This window comes from Lichenostomus cassidix, chromosome 3 (assembly GCF_008360975.1).
Source record: "Lichenostomus cassidix isolate B80296 chromosome 3, HeHo_3.0, whole genome shotgun sequence".
Lineage (NCBI taxonomy): Eukaryota > Metazoa > Chordata > Aves > Passeriformes > Meliphagidae > Lichenostomus > Lichenostomus cassidix.
Window position 1 is genome coordinate 83,040,266 of NC_139483.1, and position 18,242 is coordinate 83,058,507.

The 18,242-nt window shown below is 36.9% G+C and overlaps 1 protein-coding gene across 20 annotated transcripts in view; it reads right to left on the minus strand.

The window, feature by feature from the left end:
- The window catches only part of RIMS1 (regulating synaptic membrane exocytosis 1), a 314,192-nt gene that overhangs the window by 171,516 nt on the left and 124,434 nt on the right, over nucleotides 1-18,242 (minus strand). The gene's annotated exons all lie outside the window — the stretch shown is intronic.

Consider the following 18,242-nt stretch of genomic DNA (forward strand, 5'->3'; position numbering starts at 1 on the left):
TAAAGAAATCTACTAATTGAAAACTAAATATACCAGTGAAAAGAATGCAAAAGTACCATATTTTGTACCACTTGGAAATTATCATCATTATCTCTTTGAGTTATAGCTGCAAACAATAAGTAAACAAACATGTGTCCTTGTAAATCACAATTAAGTTGGGTACATAGAATGTGGTGCTTAGGATTTTTTTTAAAAAATTGGGGGTTTTATTTCCTTACACACAGATATACAGGAGCACACACATTAAAGCAAGACTCTGTGTTTCAAGTCTATGTACAGTACAGACAGCCTTATGTACAGGAGCAACTCACCAGAGAAAAATAAATGGTTAATCGGCACTAAAGTACGTGAAAATTTAAGAAAAAATTGAGACAAAGGAAAAAGCAGTTTTCAGTAAGGAGAACAAAATAGGCAAAATGCATGCAGGATATAGAAGAGAGAGGATATTTGTCAGAAATAAAAATAGAGGTGAGAAGGAAATAAAGCTGAAAGAAAATCTCTTAATTTAACATGGAAAGAATATAAGAATGGGTAAAATTGTAATGAGGCTAAGAAGGATGACAAAAATTGGAAGGAAAAATATGCTTAAATTATTTTGTGTAAACGCGGGTATGATGCAACTGTCACAAAATTATACAGTGCTTAAAATTAAAAGAAAAAAAATCACTTCATGGAAGAAATTGCAACAGGACAAAGCTCTGGCTCTAAGCTCTTTTACTCTCTGACCTGCAGAGGAAGTGCTTGGCTTACATGGCATGATGAAAATGTTAGGCATTTTACATGTTTAAAATAATTAAGATTTATTTAAAACACCCTAGAATAGACTATCTTTTTAGGTCTGAAAACTACATCAGAACTTACAAATGCATTTCTGCACTGTTTGACCAAGTCACACAGAGAAGACACCCAACTCTTTACCCTCTGTCTGGATTGTACCTTTATCAAAAGACAACTGATATATTTAGTCTATTTAAGAAAGATAATAAAGTATCTACTAATATATTAATTAAAAAAAAACAACCTTAATCAAAAGCTTGTTATTCCAACAGGTGCATGAACATGTATCATGATAAAAACAAATACCACTCAGTAGGATAATAGAGACATAAACTTTGACAAAGATAAATGCTAGAACTTTAACAAAAAATAAAGCCCGTGTTGCAAAATGTCTAATTTGTTCCATCTAGTAAATCTCATAAACCAGCAATTCAGTCTATTAGACTATCTGTTCTAAATAGAACAGACTTTTAGTCTATCAGGTTATTATTACAGGTATTAAAAAAAACCAAAAACAGCAAGGATAAAAGGAAAAAAAAACCACATTTTAAAGTGCATTTATAGGATCTGCCACAACTGTTAGCTCATTAGACAGCAAGACTGTTCATGCAAATGTGTCTGTGTGTAAAATCCATGTCAATGCTACAAACTAAAGTCAGTAACAAAAAATGTCATTACCTGTATCTTATCAGTTTCCAAGAATGTTGAAAAAAGTGTTAATAAAAAAATTAACCAACTAAAGTTTGTTTAAAGGAAGGATAAGGAACACTAAAGTAAAATTAAATTACCCTAATTAAATTACATGCATGTGTATGTATGTGAGCCTGATAACATACTTCCTTTACAACTTAATGTGCTCAATAATTTAAAATATACATAAACTATGTAATAAATTCAAGAAAATACTGTTAATTTACATAATCATCTTTGATACTGTAATTAATTTTAAGCAAAATATTATGAGATACAAACAAGTAAGAATAGCTAATGCACAAATAGACACCGAAAAATACAGAATACTGAATGGAGAAATACTAGACAAGTAAATACAAACCCACTTTCTTACAGCTATTTTTAAACTGCATCTGGACACAATACATACCAATCACCATAGATTACACACGTAGAAAATCTGTATTATACTCACATAGACGCTATACTACCATCCCTGTTTAGGAATCTCTTCAGGAATTAAAAAAATGCTACGGTTGCCTTGAGATATATTCGGTCCAAAATGAAAAATAATAAACGCTTTTCTTTAGGAGGAAAAAAAAAATCCAAACTTGAGGTGACAGAAGAGTTTCAGTGACAAAACCGTATATTGAAAAACATTTTTAGAGAAGTATGTGGAGCAAGCAATTTAGCAGCATGCAGGAATTATATCCTGATTGAATATACTGGGATGTGGTCCAAACTAATCTAAACTAAAGCAGGTCTGTGTAATAACTTATCTTAACAATCCACAGATGTTAGGCAACCAAACAAATGCTCTGATGAAGGATTACAGTTCTCTAATGTGGCTTCTGGACCTCCATGTGATGCATCAGTAAAATGAAGAGCATTAGACAATTTTACTGTGGCCTGTCACTACAAAAATAGTTTCTGTTTACTGTCCTCTGGACAGTGAGCTCTGATGCAGTGCTACATTAAGTCATTCAAGACATCCAGAGTCTGGTTTTTGTTTCTGGGTTTGTTTCTGGTTTATTGCATCCTTGCATATGTCAGTGCAATTTCAACACATGAAGCTATTAAAGAGAACCAGTAAAAGGGTGTTCTTCATTCAAAGGGTTCATATGCATGGCTCTGGAAAAAGGTGCATTTTCACAGCATAGCAAAGGGTTCTGTGCTTTACTGCTACATAACAAAAAAGAACAGTGGCATACACAGGACTCAGCAGAGGTGGGTCAACAGTTCCCACACAAGTTCATGTGGAAACTTCACAGGCTGTGTGAAAACATGCTAGAAGGATCCCATGCTTGCCTTCGTGTGGAATAGAGAGTATTTCATTCACAGAAAAAATATTCCTCAAACTTACTCTTACAGGTACTGTTGAATGTGATCCACAATGAGGAGGAACAGTATTCCTGTACTAACACAACATGAAATTCCAACTTGAAAGAGCCCATAATAAGTAATATATACAATTACACACACAGAAAAAAGCATTTTCAGTTACAAAAATAAGAACAATTCTTCATAATTACATATTTCAAAGCTGCATTTTGGAATGCAGAAAAAAGGCTTTTCTCAAATTCAAATTTGGAAACTTCCAAACATGCACTGGGAGTCTGAAGTCACATTGTGGGGGGCACAAAAGTTATATCAAGTTATTGTGACACATGCCAGGCAAAATTCAGACTGAGGTCAGAGCAAGTTCCCCAAATCCTGCACCCAAGCCCAGATTCTGAAGAGGGTCCCTAGGGAGCACACTTCTTTATGCTTCATGAGTTTAGAAATTGCTATCCCACAGTTAGGCTGACTCCCTGGCATCCTGCTTCATCTCTATGCAGCAAATTAGGTAACAAGTGTGCTAACAGAGCAGGCCACAAAGCTATTCCTTGCTGAACCTCCACACTATCCTAATTATTTCCCTGCTGAAGGGTGTCCACACAACACTTTTGCCACTTATTGATTTATGTTCCTTCTACGCACTTTTGGAAGACACTAGTTATTTCAGACATCTAATTAGGCAGACCCTCTTCACTGCCTGAGGCACCATTAACTTCAGCAGAGCTCTGCTACCAGCCTACTAGTCATCTCTTGAAAGTCAAAGGGAAGAAATGTTAACAATTAGCTCTTACAAAACTTCCATTCACAGAATTAAGTTAGATTATTTATCAATTAATGTTTCTGAGATCACATAAAAACATGCAGCAAACCATGAAATTATTATACAGCATTGCATATATCTCATTTGCTATATCAAAGTGATTTCTTAATAAAATCCTAGCCAAAGTGTCGTGATCACTTCACTCCATTAAAACATAAGTAAGTGAAGCTGAAAATCTACTTGAATACTTACATTAGTTCAAACTTTTAATAAGTAAACAATTCTGCCTTTTTAATGAAAGTGTGCTTGTGAGTCCAAGCTTTCCCTTAATATATTTTCAAAATCTATAGACAGCTGGGGTCATCCAATAGCTCCTGCTCAGCGAAAGGGAAGGTCTTCTCCCCAACTCCCTCCTTGCTTGTTCTCCTTTCTCCCTATCTGAGTTTGTCCTTTCCCTTTCTTGCTCACAGGTTCCCTGTGCCACATACTCGCTCATTCCTTGACTATCAGGTTCTCCCAAGAGCCACTTGTATTTGACAACATAGTAGAAATTTATCTGTGTTTTCTTAATCTGGTTTCATTCTTTGTCACATTTATTTTTTTTCATGGAAGTAATGATGAGTAGTGAAATCACATGACCAAAAACAGAGGCAAAGGGGGATAAGGGCATATTTTGCCTACAGCACTGTCTCACAGTCTCCCATTAAATTACATCTTGAAATTACACCAATTCTAGCACACTAGACTTGCACAGAAACATTTTTGGGCACTGAAGCCAAATGACACAAAGTAATCTGCATCTGTGCTAGGATCTCCGCTCTACTTCAAAGCAAGGTGACTCCATGTAAACTGCTTCCTGGAGGTGCACCACAGAACACCCCAATTCCCCAACTCCCAGGAAAAAATGATAAGAAAGTGGTAAAGACAGAAGACCTTTATATATGTCAAGCAGCATCATGTCGGTTTATTCACACTGATATTCTAAAACCTAGATAAAGTCCCTGATTACATTTAATTTATTAGTAAAGGAGTAGCCTAACGGACCAGGTTCTGAATTTTTGAAGCCTCTCCTCTAGACTGAAGGGTTCAACAGAACCATGCAATTCTCTGCTCTACACCTTTCCAATCAGGGAGAGGACCACTTTGCCCATGCTGATGGTCATCAGACATACAGGGCTCTGCAATTTCAGGACAGTGACATTAAAGCCATTTTAGTACTCGGTTCTTCCATCCCTGTGCAGAGCAGATTTTCTTCAGGACATAGCTTTTCAGCTAGATGTTTTTATTCCAGTTTGGCATGAAAGGAAATATTTTGCACACAGCTGATTGGGTTCTTTCCCCTTTTCTGCCCAAACACTACAATAATGTGTTACCTCGCTGGACAAATGCAATAAAATTTCGCCCAGGCATGGAAGTTTTCAAGTTATTACATTATAAAAAGTTACATGAAACAGGCAGTTCTGTAAAAGCCCTATAAATATTTCATTAGTGCAATCTTTTTTGGCGTCACAGAACTGACAACCACAAGACATGGTCACAGCAAACGAGGCTGCACTGATCACAGAACTAGCTGTCACCTTAAAGGCTGTAGTGCTATTTACAAGCTTGACTGAGAGTTTCCAGGAGGGATGTTTGGAAGTCTGCGTTAGCAGAATTTTCCACTTGCACAAGTGACTGCACTTCCTTCTCTTGTTCTACTTGCCTTTCAGTTAACTGAGATGTTATGTTTACAAATGAGATTTTATGTGTACAAATAAGGAGTCGAGTAAGATGCCTAAATTGTTTCTGTCTACACAGAAATGACTAGAGGCATGTCAGGTATTTAAGTTTCCAGCCAAAGAAAGTCCACTCATTTTCAAGTAGAAACACTGAAATAAAATAAAATCCAGTAAGGCAACTGAGCACACACTGACATATTGGTCCTAATCTTATTCCTGGACTAGGTTTCTAAACTCACAACTACAAAATGCCTATAGGAGGTAGAAAAGGTGCAGTGGAACAGCAATTACAGAGCTTAAGATCAAAAGGGCATTTCATGGTAGTTTTGTTGCCACTGCTGTTAGCAACAGTATTACTAGTCATAATAAGACAAAAAAATAGAAAAAAATACCTGACTTTCTTCACATACCCTTCTGCCAAAATCTCTCAGCTACTGCTGCCAATCTTTCAGAAAGCTGCCAACAACTTACACAAAAATTAAATATTATCTAGAACAATCCTGCAGCAACATGAGTGTTGAAAGTCAGACACTCAGGCAACTATAAAGTAACAACGAAATATCATCTGTAAAACAGCACACAGCCAAGTTCCAGACACTATTGCAATGTACTTCTCTGAGAATATCTTTGGACTTCAAGGAAAAAGCAAAATCTCTAGTGGTGAAGGCAGTAGTTGTGTCTAAAAATTCACACCAGCACATTTACACACAGTAATTTAAATACTCTACCACTGCAAGTTCTTTTCTAAATCTGCTACACAAATAAATTAGTTAAAACGCAGTACTAAAAAAGTACCACAAAAACTGCATTGTCAAAGTTACACCTGTGATCTTCTAAAGCAGGACTACAGCTGTGGTCTCATTCTTTCCTCATAGATTAGTTTCTTTTTCAACTTTATTTCTCTTCCCTGAATTTCCTTCAGTTTCTTATGATAACATAGTAGCTATGAATTGCTAGTCATATTTTCTATAACATCAATCTCTCTTTTTCATAGACCATTAAGTTACCCTATAAATTATTATCTCATAGATAATTTTTGTGTATTCTTCTTGCCTTCTTAAAAAAAAACTAAGAAGTTTTGTATATCTATTTGAACATTTGGCTGCCTTGATGAGCCACAGAAGCCATACTCGTCTTAATTACTTCATGGTTTCCATAGTTACAAAGAACAATTTTTTTTTTTTAATTACAGAAATCTAGCAAAATAAGGTAAATGGCATGAAACAGCCTTACAGTCAGGACTGATGTAAAGTTTTAGTTGCCATTCATAAAACAGAGACAACTCACCAGAAGCTTTCCACTCCATTTATCCACTTATATATTTACAAACAGCACTAAAAATATAAAAATGCTCAGAACAAAACTGTCTTTAATAGTGTATGGGTGTGTACATAATTTCTGTGGGAGCTTGTACTACAACACCATTATTTTCTTTTTATACTCATATTTTAATGCATCTTTTATATATACATACACAATATTTATAAAAAGCTCATGGAAAAAAGTGAGCGGGTCAACTGGTGCAGATCATACAGGAATTGATAGGCATGAACTAAATTTTGATTTTATATTCTTAAACATATACAAAAAAAATTTAAAGTAGTGCTATGGACTCTACATCCTTGTAGATATTCAAAACTGAAAACAACACAATCCTGGCAACCTTATCTACCTGGACCTGCTCTAAGCAAGGATTTGGACTTGATGATTTCCAGAGGCACCTTCAAATGTCAACAGCTCTGTGATTCTCTGAAGAACAAAGCACTGAGACATGGCCCTATTGATCTTCATCTATGTCACATACTTTACTGCTAGAAGGTCTACCTCTTTTTTGTCTTACTATCTACTCAGGTTTCTGCCCTAAAGAAAATCATACATAAAACCTGAAGTTCTCAGTGGAGAGGCACTGCACTCACATGAGGGACTCACATGGAAAGCCCACAGTGTGCTGACCCATTCTCTTCCAGGAGTATACACCATGAGCATAGCTATGAACATAGCTACTTCCTCAGCTATCCACAATGTTAAGGTTACTTCTACAAAAAACTGGTGGAGTGACTGAGTGCTTGAAAACTTCCAACATGATAAAGTGAGAACCAAGTTCTCTTATAACATATATGTGTATATATATACATATATATATATAGACACATCTCCAGAGATTTCAGAGATTAGGACTCTCTATCCTGTGTTAAAGTAAGGTGTTAACAGCTGATGGTATCTCCTCTAGGTTTGAGAGGCTGGAAGAGGCTGTCTGCCTAAAACACATATTTGAGGTTCCCAACTCTATAATGCCTATCACTGTTGAGGTAATCAGAAGAACATACTGGCCTTGACAGCCATCAGGAGCATGGGGTCACGAGGAGATCTGTTCTGGGCACCTTTGTCTGCAGAGGCAATTCAGAGGAAAGAAAAAGGGATGCAGGAAACGAGCAAAGCTTATAGACACTGCTTGGATCCACTGGAAGAGACAGTGGAGCTGAGACTAACAGAGCACTATGAAGACATGATGCAGAAATTCAGAGGCTGTGAGGAAGAGGAGGATTATCAATGGCTGTTTAAATAGGGATAGAAGGCAACAGAGAATGGCTGGCAGTTCAGCAATACTCCTAGTGGAAATGAGCTGAATATACAGCAGAGTGACAACCATGTTAGGACAAAGATTTTTATGGATGATGTAACAAGCTGCCAAGGGAACATAAGGGAGCATTCAGATCTGTCAGTTACAACAAATGCCCAAAATCCTGCTAGGAAGAACAAAATGTTTGGGGAAAGAAAAAAAGCATTTGACATATTGCAGGATCATCTCATTGCAGTGATCTCTGCCATGCGGCTTGACAGAAATCTCTGACCACTTGGACTGATTATTCTTCCACTTGCAGAGAATCACAATTTATGATTATGAACTCTGCATAGGCAGAATTTTCCTCTGTTTCCCACCAGCTCATATGCTGAAAAGTTCTGGCTGCTGAGTTTTGCTGAGAGGTCCCACACTCCCAAGTCCACACAAAACCTAGAATAAAGAATAAAGAGCCTTGCAACCAGATTTTGAAATTAGGCATCTAATTTGTGAGTGATACAGTGGGAGGAGTGTGGCACCAAGCATATGCTTCCTCCTGTGCCTGGGCAGCTCCACACACAGCCCTGGCTCACCACCACTGTCTGGGGCAGTCCTCCTGAGGCTGAGCACAAAGATGTGAAACAGTCTCTGATCTGTTACAAATACTTTTTTACATCACATATAGATAACAGTAGTAAACATAATCTGGATAAACCTGGAAATGTAAGCTTAAACAAAATCATTACAAACCTCCACCAGTTTGATCCTGGATGATTTAACTTTTCTTAAGAAAACAAAGCTCTCAGTGCAAGAAAATAAATTCTCAGTGAAAGAGTAAAAGTCACAAATGAATATTTGGTTTTCAGAATAAAAAAAAAAGGCGCCAGGGTGTAAATTTAGCTGGACAGAACTTTTCACGCTTGGGGAATGTTGAGCATCATATGGTACCTTTGGTATTTTGCAACAATTACTACTGCCCAGTAAGGGTTTTGACAAAACACAAAATAGGACTATGCCCTATACAGGTTATATATATTAATGTTTCACCATCTATCCCAGATTGACCTTAAAGTTTATAGTTTTCTTCATGCAATTAGAAATACTTAAGCCTGACTTTTTGTTATGAATGTAAATGCATAGAATGTTTGTAATTACAGAAAGCAGATTTTTCCCACTGATATCATCACAGCAACTTTTTATATGTTTAAAACAGCTACTTTTAAAACAAACATGCACTTTGCTTGTACAACATTCTACCTCACATGAACCAGCAACCTGATCTCCTCTTATGAAAAAGGTACCAGAGTATCCTGAGGAACCACAACATACTGTAAGAGTTGGCTCAACATCTGATGTGCAGTTACTCCCCTACCAAAAGGATTACACAGGTTTTTTGGCTTTTTGTTGTTTGGGTTTTTGAAATGTCATCTTTGTTGATCCTACCTTCTGAGATGTCCATGGTCCTTTCTTTTAATTCTCCCACCTCTCGCTCCAGGTGCAGAGTCTGAGGCTAAGTTGGTTAAGTCTGTGCTATCTGTGCTATCAAGCTCGAGCACAAAGGAATCTCAGTAAATCTGGGATGGAAGATTTGAGGAAGGGGAAGAGAGAATATCAGTGTTCTACAACAAATTTGAGTGGATATTTCAGATTTATTTTTTTAAAAAATGGGGGAAACAATGTTTTTTGTAAGGAAAAGTGTAGATTTTTAGGAAAGCAAAGACTATGGGAGACTGAGAAAGGGTTGAACAACTGTGAGTTTGAATAGGGAAGATTTAAAAGATAAGGAAAAGGATAATGGGGCAGGAAAATGTAGTAGGAGTTTTGTGCCAGTGTAAGAATTTTACAATTTTTTAACTGATCTAAACAGCATATTGTTGACAGCCAATTTACAGACTATACCCAGTATTACTATCAGAGGTTTACTGTTCTGAATTTGCAATACTACTGGCAGACCACACAGGGAAAGAGGGAAGTTTCAATAAGGTAAGATGATGTAAAGCAGTGCAGAAAAATACATTTGGAAAACTCAAACAGTAATGATATTTCATTACCTGATGAAGGTACTGTTACAAAAACAGGTTAAAATTTGAGATCAGAACTTTGCTAGATGATGAGAATCATTCTGATCTTCTGCACTTACCTGTATATTCTCAGATATCTAATGAGGCTTTGTATTTCCTAAACAAATAAAAGGCATATAGTGCAGTAACAACTCAAGGCTATGCAGGGAAGAGGCAACAGTTAAGGATATTTTGCCTCTTCTGAAATAGAGTGGTGCCTGCTCCATGGTGGTACAAATACAGGGACCATGAGCCAAACTTGTGCTCACATGCTGGTTCAACAGAATCAAGAAATCTTTTTCATCGGGTAAGGGATTTGTATGTTGCAGGTTTCTGCGTGTGTCAGGAACTAAAAGAAATTTATTGGCCAGCTAGATCCCTTACATAAAAGAAAGATAACAATGTCAGCAACTAAAGAGAGAACTTTCTTGTTCCCTGCTTGGTAGAAGGTAACCTTATCATAGCAACAGAGCTATGACATAGCTCTCATAGCATTCAGAGCTGGTGAGGTCCATCTAGCATTGCCTAAACTTGGATCACCTTTCCTGCATACAGACATTAGTTGCTCAATATTCAGCCATTTTTTAAGTAGCTGAACACTAAACACAAACAGGGAGTTTGCAGGAAGCAGGAATACCTCTGATCACATGGTACATCTGGAAAAAATAACTTTCAGATACACCAGCCTTCTGCTGGGTTCAAAGACTGTGACCATTTTGTGAACACAAAAGATCATTTTGACCAAGCTGTGTGATAAACATTCTGTGCACAGTACTGCTCCTCTCAGTTTTGATTTGATCCTTGCATGTTCTTCTGACTCCATCTTTGAGCTTTTTTAATTCAGATTATGTAATACAGCAGCAGAATGATCTCAGCCAAACAAATCAACTTCAGTTAAATCCAAAACAGACATAATAGAGAAAGCAGACAACTCCACCCTCATCCATAGCCACAGGGTTTTATGAGAGGTTTTGTAGAAGATTTCATTTCAGTAATATCTGCTCTTTCCAGAATATGAGTTTTACCATTCTTTGCATTTCTCTCTAATTTATAATTAATGTTAACTTTACACTGAAATCAGGTCAGTAGACTACATATTAATAAGGTTAGTACTGTTTTATTCTGGCTGTCTCTGTATGTTTTAGGTGATTATACTAAAACCAGCGGTTTATCCCAGCTTAAATACGACTGGTTTACTGGAGGTCAGACTCTTCTGGCTCTGTCGTCTTTAATAACTTTCCCTTAACCACTTCAATTCTTTAGACAAAAGAATACAGGGAAGAAGGGAAGACTTGTGAAATGAGGTGGCCAAGAAGAAAGAATGTCCAAGAGGACATGGACAGACAGATGGAAAAGTTTGAAGTAGGGTGAAAAGATAAGACAGGTAACAACAAGTTGAGGAAAAATTTTGAGAGAGGGACAATAGGGAGAAAGTAGGACAAATATCAGGAATTATGAGGAAACTAGTGTGCTGGAAAAGCAACAAAATTGGATTGTTTTGCTGCCACATAGCAAAAGTTACTGCATTTGGAACAGAGACACATGGACAAATAAAACATCAAGGAAAACTCTACTTTCCTTGGTTTAGGTTTTCTTTCTTTGGTTTAGCTTTTTTCCTTCAGAAAAGAAAGAAGGCATTTGGGGATTCAGAGTTGCCTTTCTCTTTTAAGAAAAATGCTTTTAGGTGAGCTTTACATCTCTTCAGGCATAATCAGTGTAAGACATTACCAAGCCTACACACACACACACATGCACTACGACAAACCACCTTACAAAGGAGCTTACCAGGGCTCTCAGTGCACAGCAGAAAACAGCAGCAGATTGGATGTGAGACACTAAAGCTCTAAATGCAAACAAAGCATGTCCAGCAGCTTTTGTAACAATCATGTGGCATTGAAGTCTTTTATTTACAAATCCTTCACTTTTTTCCCCTGCCTATTTTAAAGAAACAACCTTTTCTGAAGTTTAACATTCGACCCCCTAGAAGATACCTCTATTATTTTTTTCCCTGAGCACTAGTGATAAGAGTATTGCTACCCTTTTAAGAATTTGCTGCTTGCAGACTATAGAACTGAAAGGTTTAAGATCTGCACTGAATGTCGTGCTCTGCACAAGTCAGACTATGGTACCAAGTCCTCTGTATGATTTGAATGGTTGTCTTTCAAATTAAATCAAAGCAGAACTGACTCTTCAGTTTCTAAATCTACATATGTTTATTTATCATCCTCTCTAGTATATAATTAGATTTAATCATTTTGTTTGAAAGAGTTGGTGAGACTAAGCCATATCACTTGCTGTGCAAGCACAAGGAGTTTTTCTTTCTGAAACATTTATGTTATTTGCTATACTTAGCCATCCCAAAATGTTTGTTATACAGAAGCCTAAGAATTGCTGTATACTACATTAATCTTGAACAATGCTTTCATTCCTTGCTGTTTGAAGCACAGGAATCTAAGTTCTCTGAACTCATTTAATACAATAATATGTGACATTTAAATTGAAAAAGCAAATTACTGGGCAGCTAAAGTCAGCCATCCAGAAAGCTATAAGAAATAAAGAAGGAAAAAAAGGTTGAGAGAGTACATACCTTTCAGCTATTCAGTAAGATAAACTGCTAAGAAATAGTAATTACTGTTAAAATATATGCTTTACCAGTTATATACTTAAAAGGACAGAAAAATAAAACCAAGAATAGAAGCAAGGAGGAAAAGGTGATTTTCTCAGCCAAGAAACATTGTGGTAGCTACATTTATTACATAGATATGGCAAAAAATAGAGATTTAAGTTCACAATGATCAGCTAAGAAAACACTAAAATGCAGTGAAATCAGCCAAGAAAGCACTAAAATTGCTACTATCAAACAAACCAAAGGTCTTAGCTGAGTAAAAGGGCAGAGGGCACCCTATGTCAGACGAGTTTTGAGAAAATAGCCAACTTACAAGTAATATAAGGTGTTGTACATCAGGAAACTCATCATAATTTAGCACTTCCAAAAAAGTGGCTTTTGAAAGCAAATGTTAAAATAGTTAAACCCCAAATGGAATCAGGGCTAAAATAGAAAGACAGTCATTTTATATTGATGGTAGTTTACAATTAGCTCTGTGATCATCCTTTAACTCATTTTCATCCACTTGGTGTACACAAAATTGCTTCTGTATGATTCTCATTTATTACAGAATGTGTACTGTAACAGTGGGATGCTAAGTGCAGCATTTTTGTCTATTAATAATTTAATAATAAATTAGATTACAATGGAAATAAGGCCTGTAACACTGCCTTAAAACTTGCCATGATACAGTTTCAAAATTTATTTGCAATCAGAAAAATTAACAGAAGTTGAGAACAAAATGAGAAATTAAAGCAAGTGAATAATGATGATTGCAACCCTTGTGCCAATGACTGTATAATGAATCATCTACTTTTAAGAAAGGATAGAAAATTAAGAAAAAAGGGAAGTCTTCAGAAGCAATGTTTAAAAAATCTGTGTTACTTACCCTGAAAACAAGCTACTGTTTCATGCCCCACAGAAGCTTCTCTTACAAGACTTAGAAAATCAAAAAATGTGTAAATCTTGTATTTGAGAAACAAACTGCATAGAAGTTTTACAAATGACTGAAAGACCATCTTCAGTCCTTGGAATCTTAACAGTTTCTCCCCATAGTCTTCAATGGGAGAAAAAAAAACATCTGGATGCCTTTCAGCAGCAACCCAGATAGACTTAACAGCCTTCTTAATCAAATTGAACTTAGTCATGAACTTCCATATGAAGAGATTTAAAAATCAAGTTATTTTTCATGTAATTACAGTCACTAAAGCAGTAATTTTTATTTATCATTGGGTCTTGCTAACAGAGGCCCAGATCTGTCAAGCTTTCAACTCCCTTTTCAATGGATAACTTGGAAATTTAGGCACATAGTCTGGAGAGAATAGTACACAGCAGTAGGCAACAGATGTTGAGACTCCATAAAGCTCTTGTATCCAGTTTCGATAGTGCACATCTCTCTCTGGCATTACAAAGGGAACACAGTTTCTGGGAAACACATACTATATTAGCACAGGACTGCCTGCCAATCCTGTCTGAAACTTGAAGCATTAGGCTTGCTCCTTGACTTGGCTGCATGGCTAAATGCACCTGTCTTTTGTATCCAACATCTGCCTGCCACCTTACTTTTAAAAAAAGAAGCAGTTTCTCTTAAGTCAGCTATGCCAACTTGTTTTTTCTCCAATCGCTATCTTACCCTCAAGAAGGCTAAAACATTCTATCCTTGATTAAGGCTTTTTATTCCCTTAGCTGACATGATCTTTATGAAGCTGAGTACTCAGCTGAACTCTACCATTCTCTTTATCTGAAGATTGTGTATAGCAAATTTTCAAATGTCATTGCATGGTCATAGAGTTAAAAAAAGATTTTGGTCTTCACAGGCCTATGAATTATACTCAAGAAACAGGAAAGAATTTACCAACACAAATAAGTATATCCTAAATAAAATATTGAAAATTTAAGTGTGGGTTAGTATAATTTTCAATAACATACAACATTTTCTTGTCAGTGACTATCTTTAATGAGGGGGGAAAAAGCCAAATTGAACTCCATACAGTGGAATATATTAACAACTTTGCACATATCACAGACTGCATAAGACCATGTACCCTTTTTTAAGGAGGTCAATTCATATAGGAGACAAAAGGCTAAAAAAAATATTGCCTGGTGCAGGAATTGTCAGGTTGCCAGTAGGGGAGAGAACGCGTAGGTTTGCACAGAAGATTCAGACTGAGTGTGTAGAGTTTCATTTGAAATAAGACTAAATATAGGTTTCTAAATGTGCCTGAAGGCCATTGCTGCTCTTTGATTTCCTACTGTAGCCGATGAAAACCTACTGTAGGATTCAACTGCTTCAACACTGGCATTCAGTACTACCTTCAATGCCCTAATATTTCCAAAATATGAGTGTGGAGCTGTAGGGTATGACATGGGTATTATCTGATAGCCACCCTCACTGGGGCAGCTGCTGGGAGCTACAGTAAAACTCTCATATGACACGTGATGACTTGGGCTCTATTTCACTAAACAGCAACCACAGTTGAGAAAGATTCAGAGCTGATTTAGTCTAGTTCAGAGCAAGCTGAAGCACTCTGGGGCACACTGATCTCCCCCATATGTATAATCAAAGCATAAACCCACCTCACATATAATGTAGGGGTTCTCATCTGGAACTGATTCCTACTCAGGCTGGCATGTAAATGTATTGACTTAATCTCTTTTGGACACTTCACCAGCCTCCTCTTTAATAGTCTACACAAGTGACCAAGAGGGCAGCTCCTCTAACATGAGCAACAGGCTCTACTAAACACTCCCTTGCTGGTTGATTAGGAAAACATCAGGTGCATGGAGTGAAGGGGTATAACCTGCAACACAGGATATTCACAGATATGCAAGAGTATGGTTATACCTATGCTGAAAGCTTAGGGGTAAAAAAAAAATCATAAAATAGATGAAATCTTCCTCTACTGAATTCCCTTGTTGCTTTTTCTGCTGCATCAAACTGACATGGGCAAGAAGTTGCCTCTGTGGTCTCCGTACCCATCCACAAACGCAGTGAGATAAGTCCCTGAAATAGGCAAGAAAAACAGGTTTCTTTGCAGCTAACAGGACCGATCCAAATAATCCTGAGGGGTAAAGCTGTCAGGCTGACCAAGGTCTTGAGAGCAGTTCGCTGATGAACCTTCAACTGGCCTCTCCCCATTTGTACAAGCTCTTTGGTCAGAGAGGAAAAAATTAGAGAGAAAGATTAACTTTGTTGATGCATCCATAGGTATGAGTTTTGACCACTTACCACATGTTGCAGAGATGAAAGTCACACTACCAATATTAAAATCCCAGCAACATACAAAGAATTCCTCCAGTCATGACAACACAACCATCACTCCCATGCTCATCTATTTATAGAGAGTCCCAGCAACATCTGCTCATCTCTATGATTAATCTGTGCTTCCCAGTAATATTCAACTTTTTAGACTGCAATATCTCAAATAATTTTCCCCAAACTCACCATTACAAAGGTTTTGCTATGGAACTTTGCTTTTATGGACAAGTTAATAACAAATATAATAGATGATTGAGAAAGTAAAATTTAATTCCAAAAATTCTGCAAACCTGTTGCATGTAAGTTAGCTGACAGGTGTTTTAGCTGGAATACTGAAATTGGACAGTACATGATTAAATTTTGGCCTAAATAACATGCAGCTTTTTGGAAATCTGAATCTGGATTAAAAAAAATTATTAGGTTGTATCTGCTCTTTAAGTAAATGCAGATTACATTTTGTCCAGATTTTCAATTAATCTCTTACCGGTCATTAAACAACTGGTAACAGATACTTTATACCATTTTATAATCACAGTTTTAGGGAGAGATTTGATTTATCTCCATAGGATGGATGCCTTGCAGATGGGTGTTTATACTAATGGAATTTGAAAAAGCTCACAAAACATTACAGAAACTTTGTCTATAGACTTGCTTGCTTGAAATACACAGTTCTAGACTTAATTATGCTAAATAAAATCATGTACCTCAGGTATATGTATGACAAACTATCCCAAGTCCTCTCTAATTGCAGCACTGGAGATCTATAGACAGAAGCATCCATCCCATAAGCAAAATTACAAAATGCTCCAGAATGCAAAGTATATAAAAACATAGACGGAAGTATCTTTTTTCTAGGACATTGCATGGCTAAAAATACACTGAATTTTAATCCTGGATGAGGATTAAGGTTATTTATGATAAAAGGAGAAATAGCAAGAGACCACAGATTACATTTAGACCTCATAATTACTTTGTTCTCTTGAAATTTTTTCAGCTACTTGTTGGTTTCTCATAATGCATACATCTTATAAATCATAAATCTTATCAAATCTCTCATTGCAGCAAGATCTCTTTTTGGCTAAAATATCTCTGGTTTCGGGGTACCAGAATAGCCCAGGAATTAATTTTACTAAATTTAGTTCTATTTAGCATTCCTGTGTTATTTTGTTAACTACAAAAACCAAACAATTCTGCCTCAGCAATGTACGTAACTATGAACATTTTAAATATTACAGGTCATACTTAGTCCTAACCCCCACATATCTCATTAAAAATCCCATCACATAGAAGAATCTTACATGAATGAGGGCTACAATGATTCAAGCTGAAAGATACAAATTCCAAGAAGAAATAAAATTATCAAGTAAAGAATTTGCTGGGATTAAGGGGCACACACTGGGCTGTCAAATCAGGCTGTGCTTAAATGAAGTGTACTCTCACATGCCTGAGAGCTGGCAACTGGTTTTTGTGCGACCACAAGGATCAAATGTATCCAGAGGCTGAACAAGTGGATTCAGTTAGTTCAGCTGCCAAAAGCTCAAGTCATTCAGGGAAGGATGATGCATGATTAGAAGATACCTTCCACTTTATGGGATCCTTTTACAAGAGCACTGTTCACAGATACCTCAGCTGGGCACATTTGAAGTATGGAACATGATGCTAGATTGATTGTCTTCTAGCAATAAACCCCAAGTATATATAGGAAACAGATCATTGCTGGAAAAGCTGAAGGTGCATTGCTGAGGTAAAAGTCCCATCAGGTGCTGCCACAGGACTACAAGCTCTGACTGAGCTCTGCTTGGACATCCAGAGTCAGCTCTGCTGGTGCACCATATCCCCCTAGGCATCCCACAGAGGAACACACTTCTTCAAGCCTCCTGAGCCAAAACACATCCCTGGACATCTGCATGTTGGCTGTTCTGTTCTCCCTCAGTATTTTTGAGGGAGGAAAAAAACCAAGAAAATAAAAAGTGCCTGCAGTCTCTAAAATTAAGCTTTTATTGCGGTATCAATCAGAAGAGATATAAAGTTTCTTCTGGATGAATTAGCTGAAAGTTTAGATGGTGTGAAATATTTGTCTTCCTAGTATCTCTTTGTAAAGTGATCCCTTCTCTTTAGCTCTCCACAGCAGGGAGGGCTTCCAGACAATTTTTTTCCAGAACTCCAAATTATTTTTTTTGCATCCCAACTGAAACTGGGAATGACAAAACACAAACCCACCTCCCTTAGTTTGCCAATAGATGGCACATTGTTATGTGGCTCTCTATCCAGAAATAGATGTGTTAATCTTGGATACATTTACCTGACGCATTCAAGAAATAGCTCAAAATTATGACATCCAGGGTTCTGTCTGACAGATGCCTCCTTGACTGACAGGCCACCTCTCATATGAACAAATGCTGGGTAAATATATTAACTATCTGATACTACACAAGTACACATATTACGTTTGTCAACAGTAATAATGGCATTTTTACTTCATTTCTATCTTCA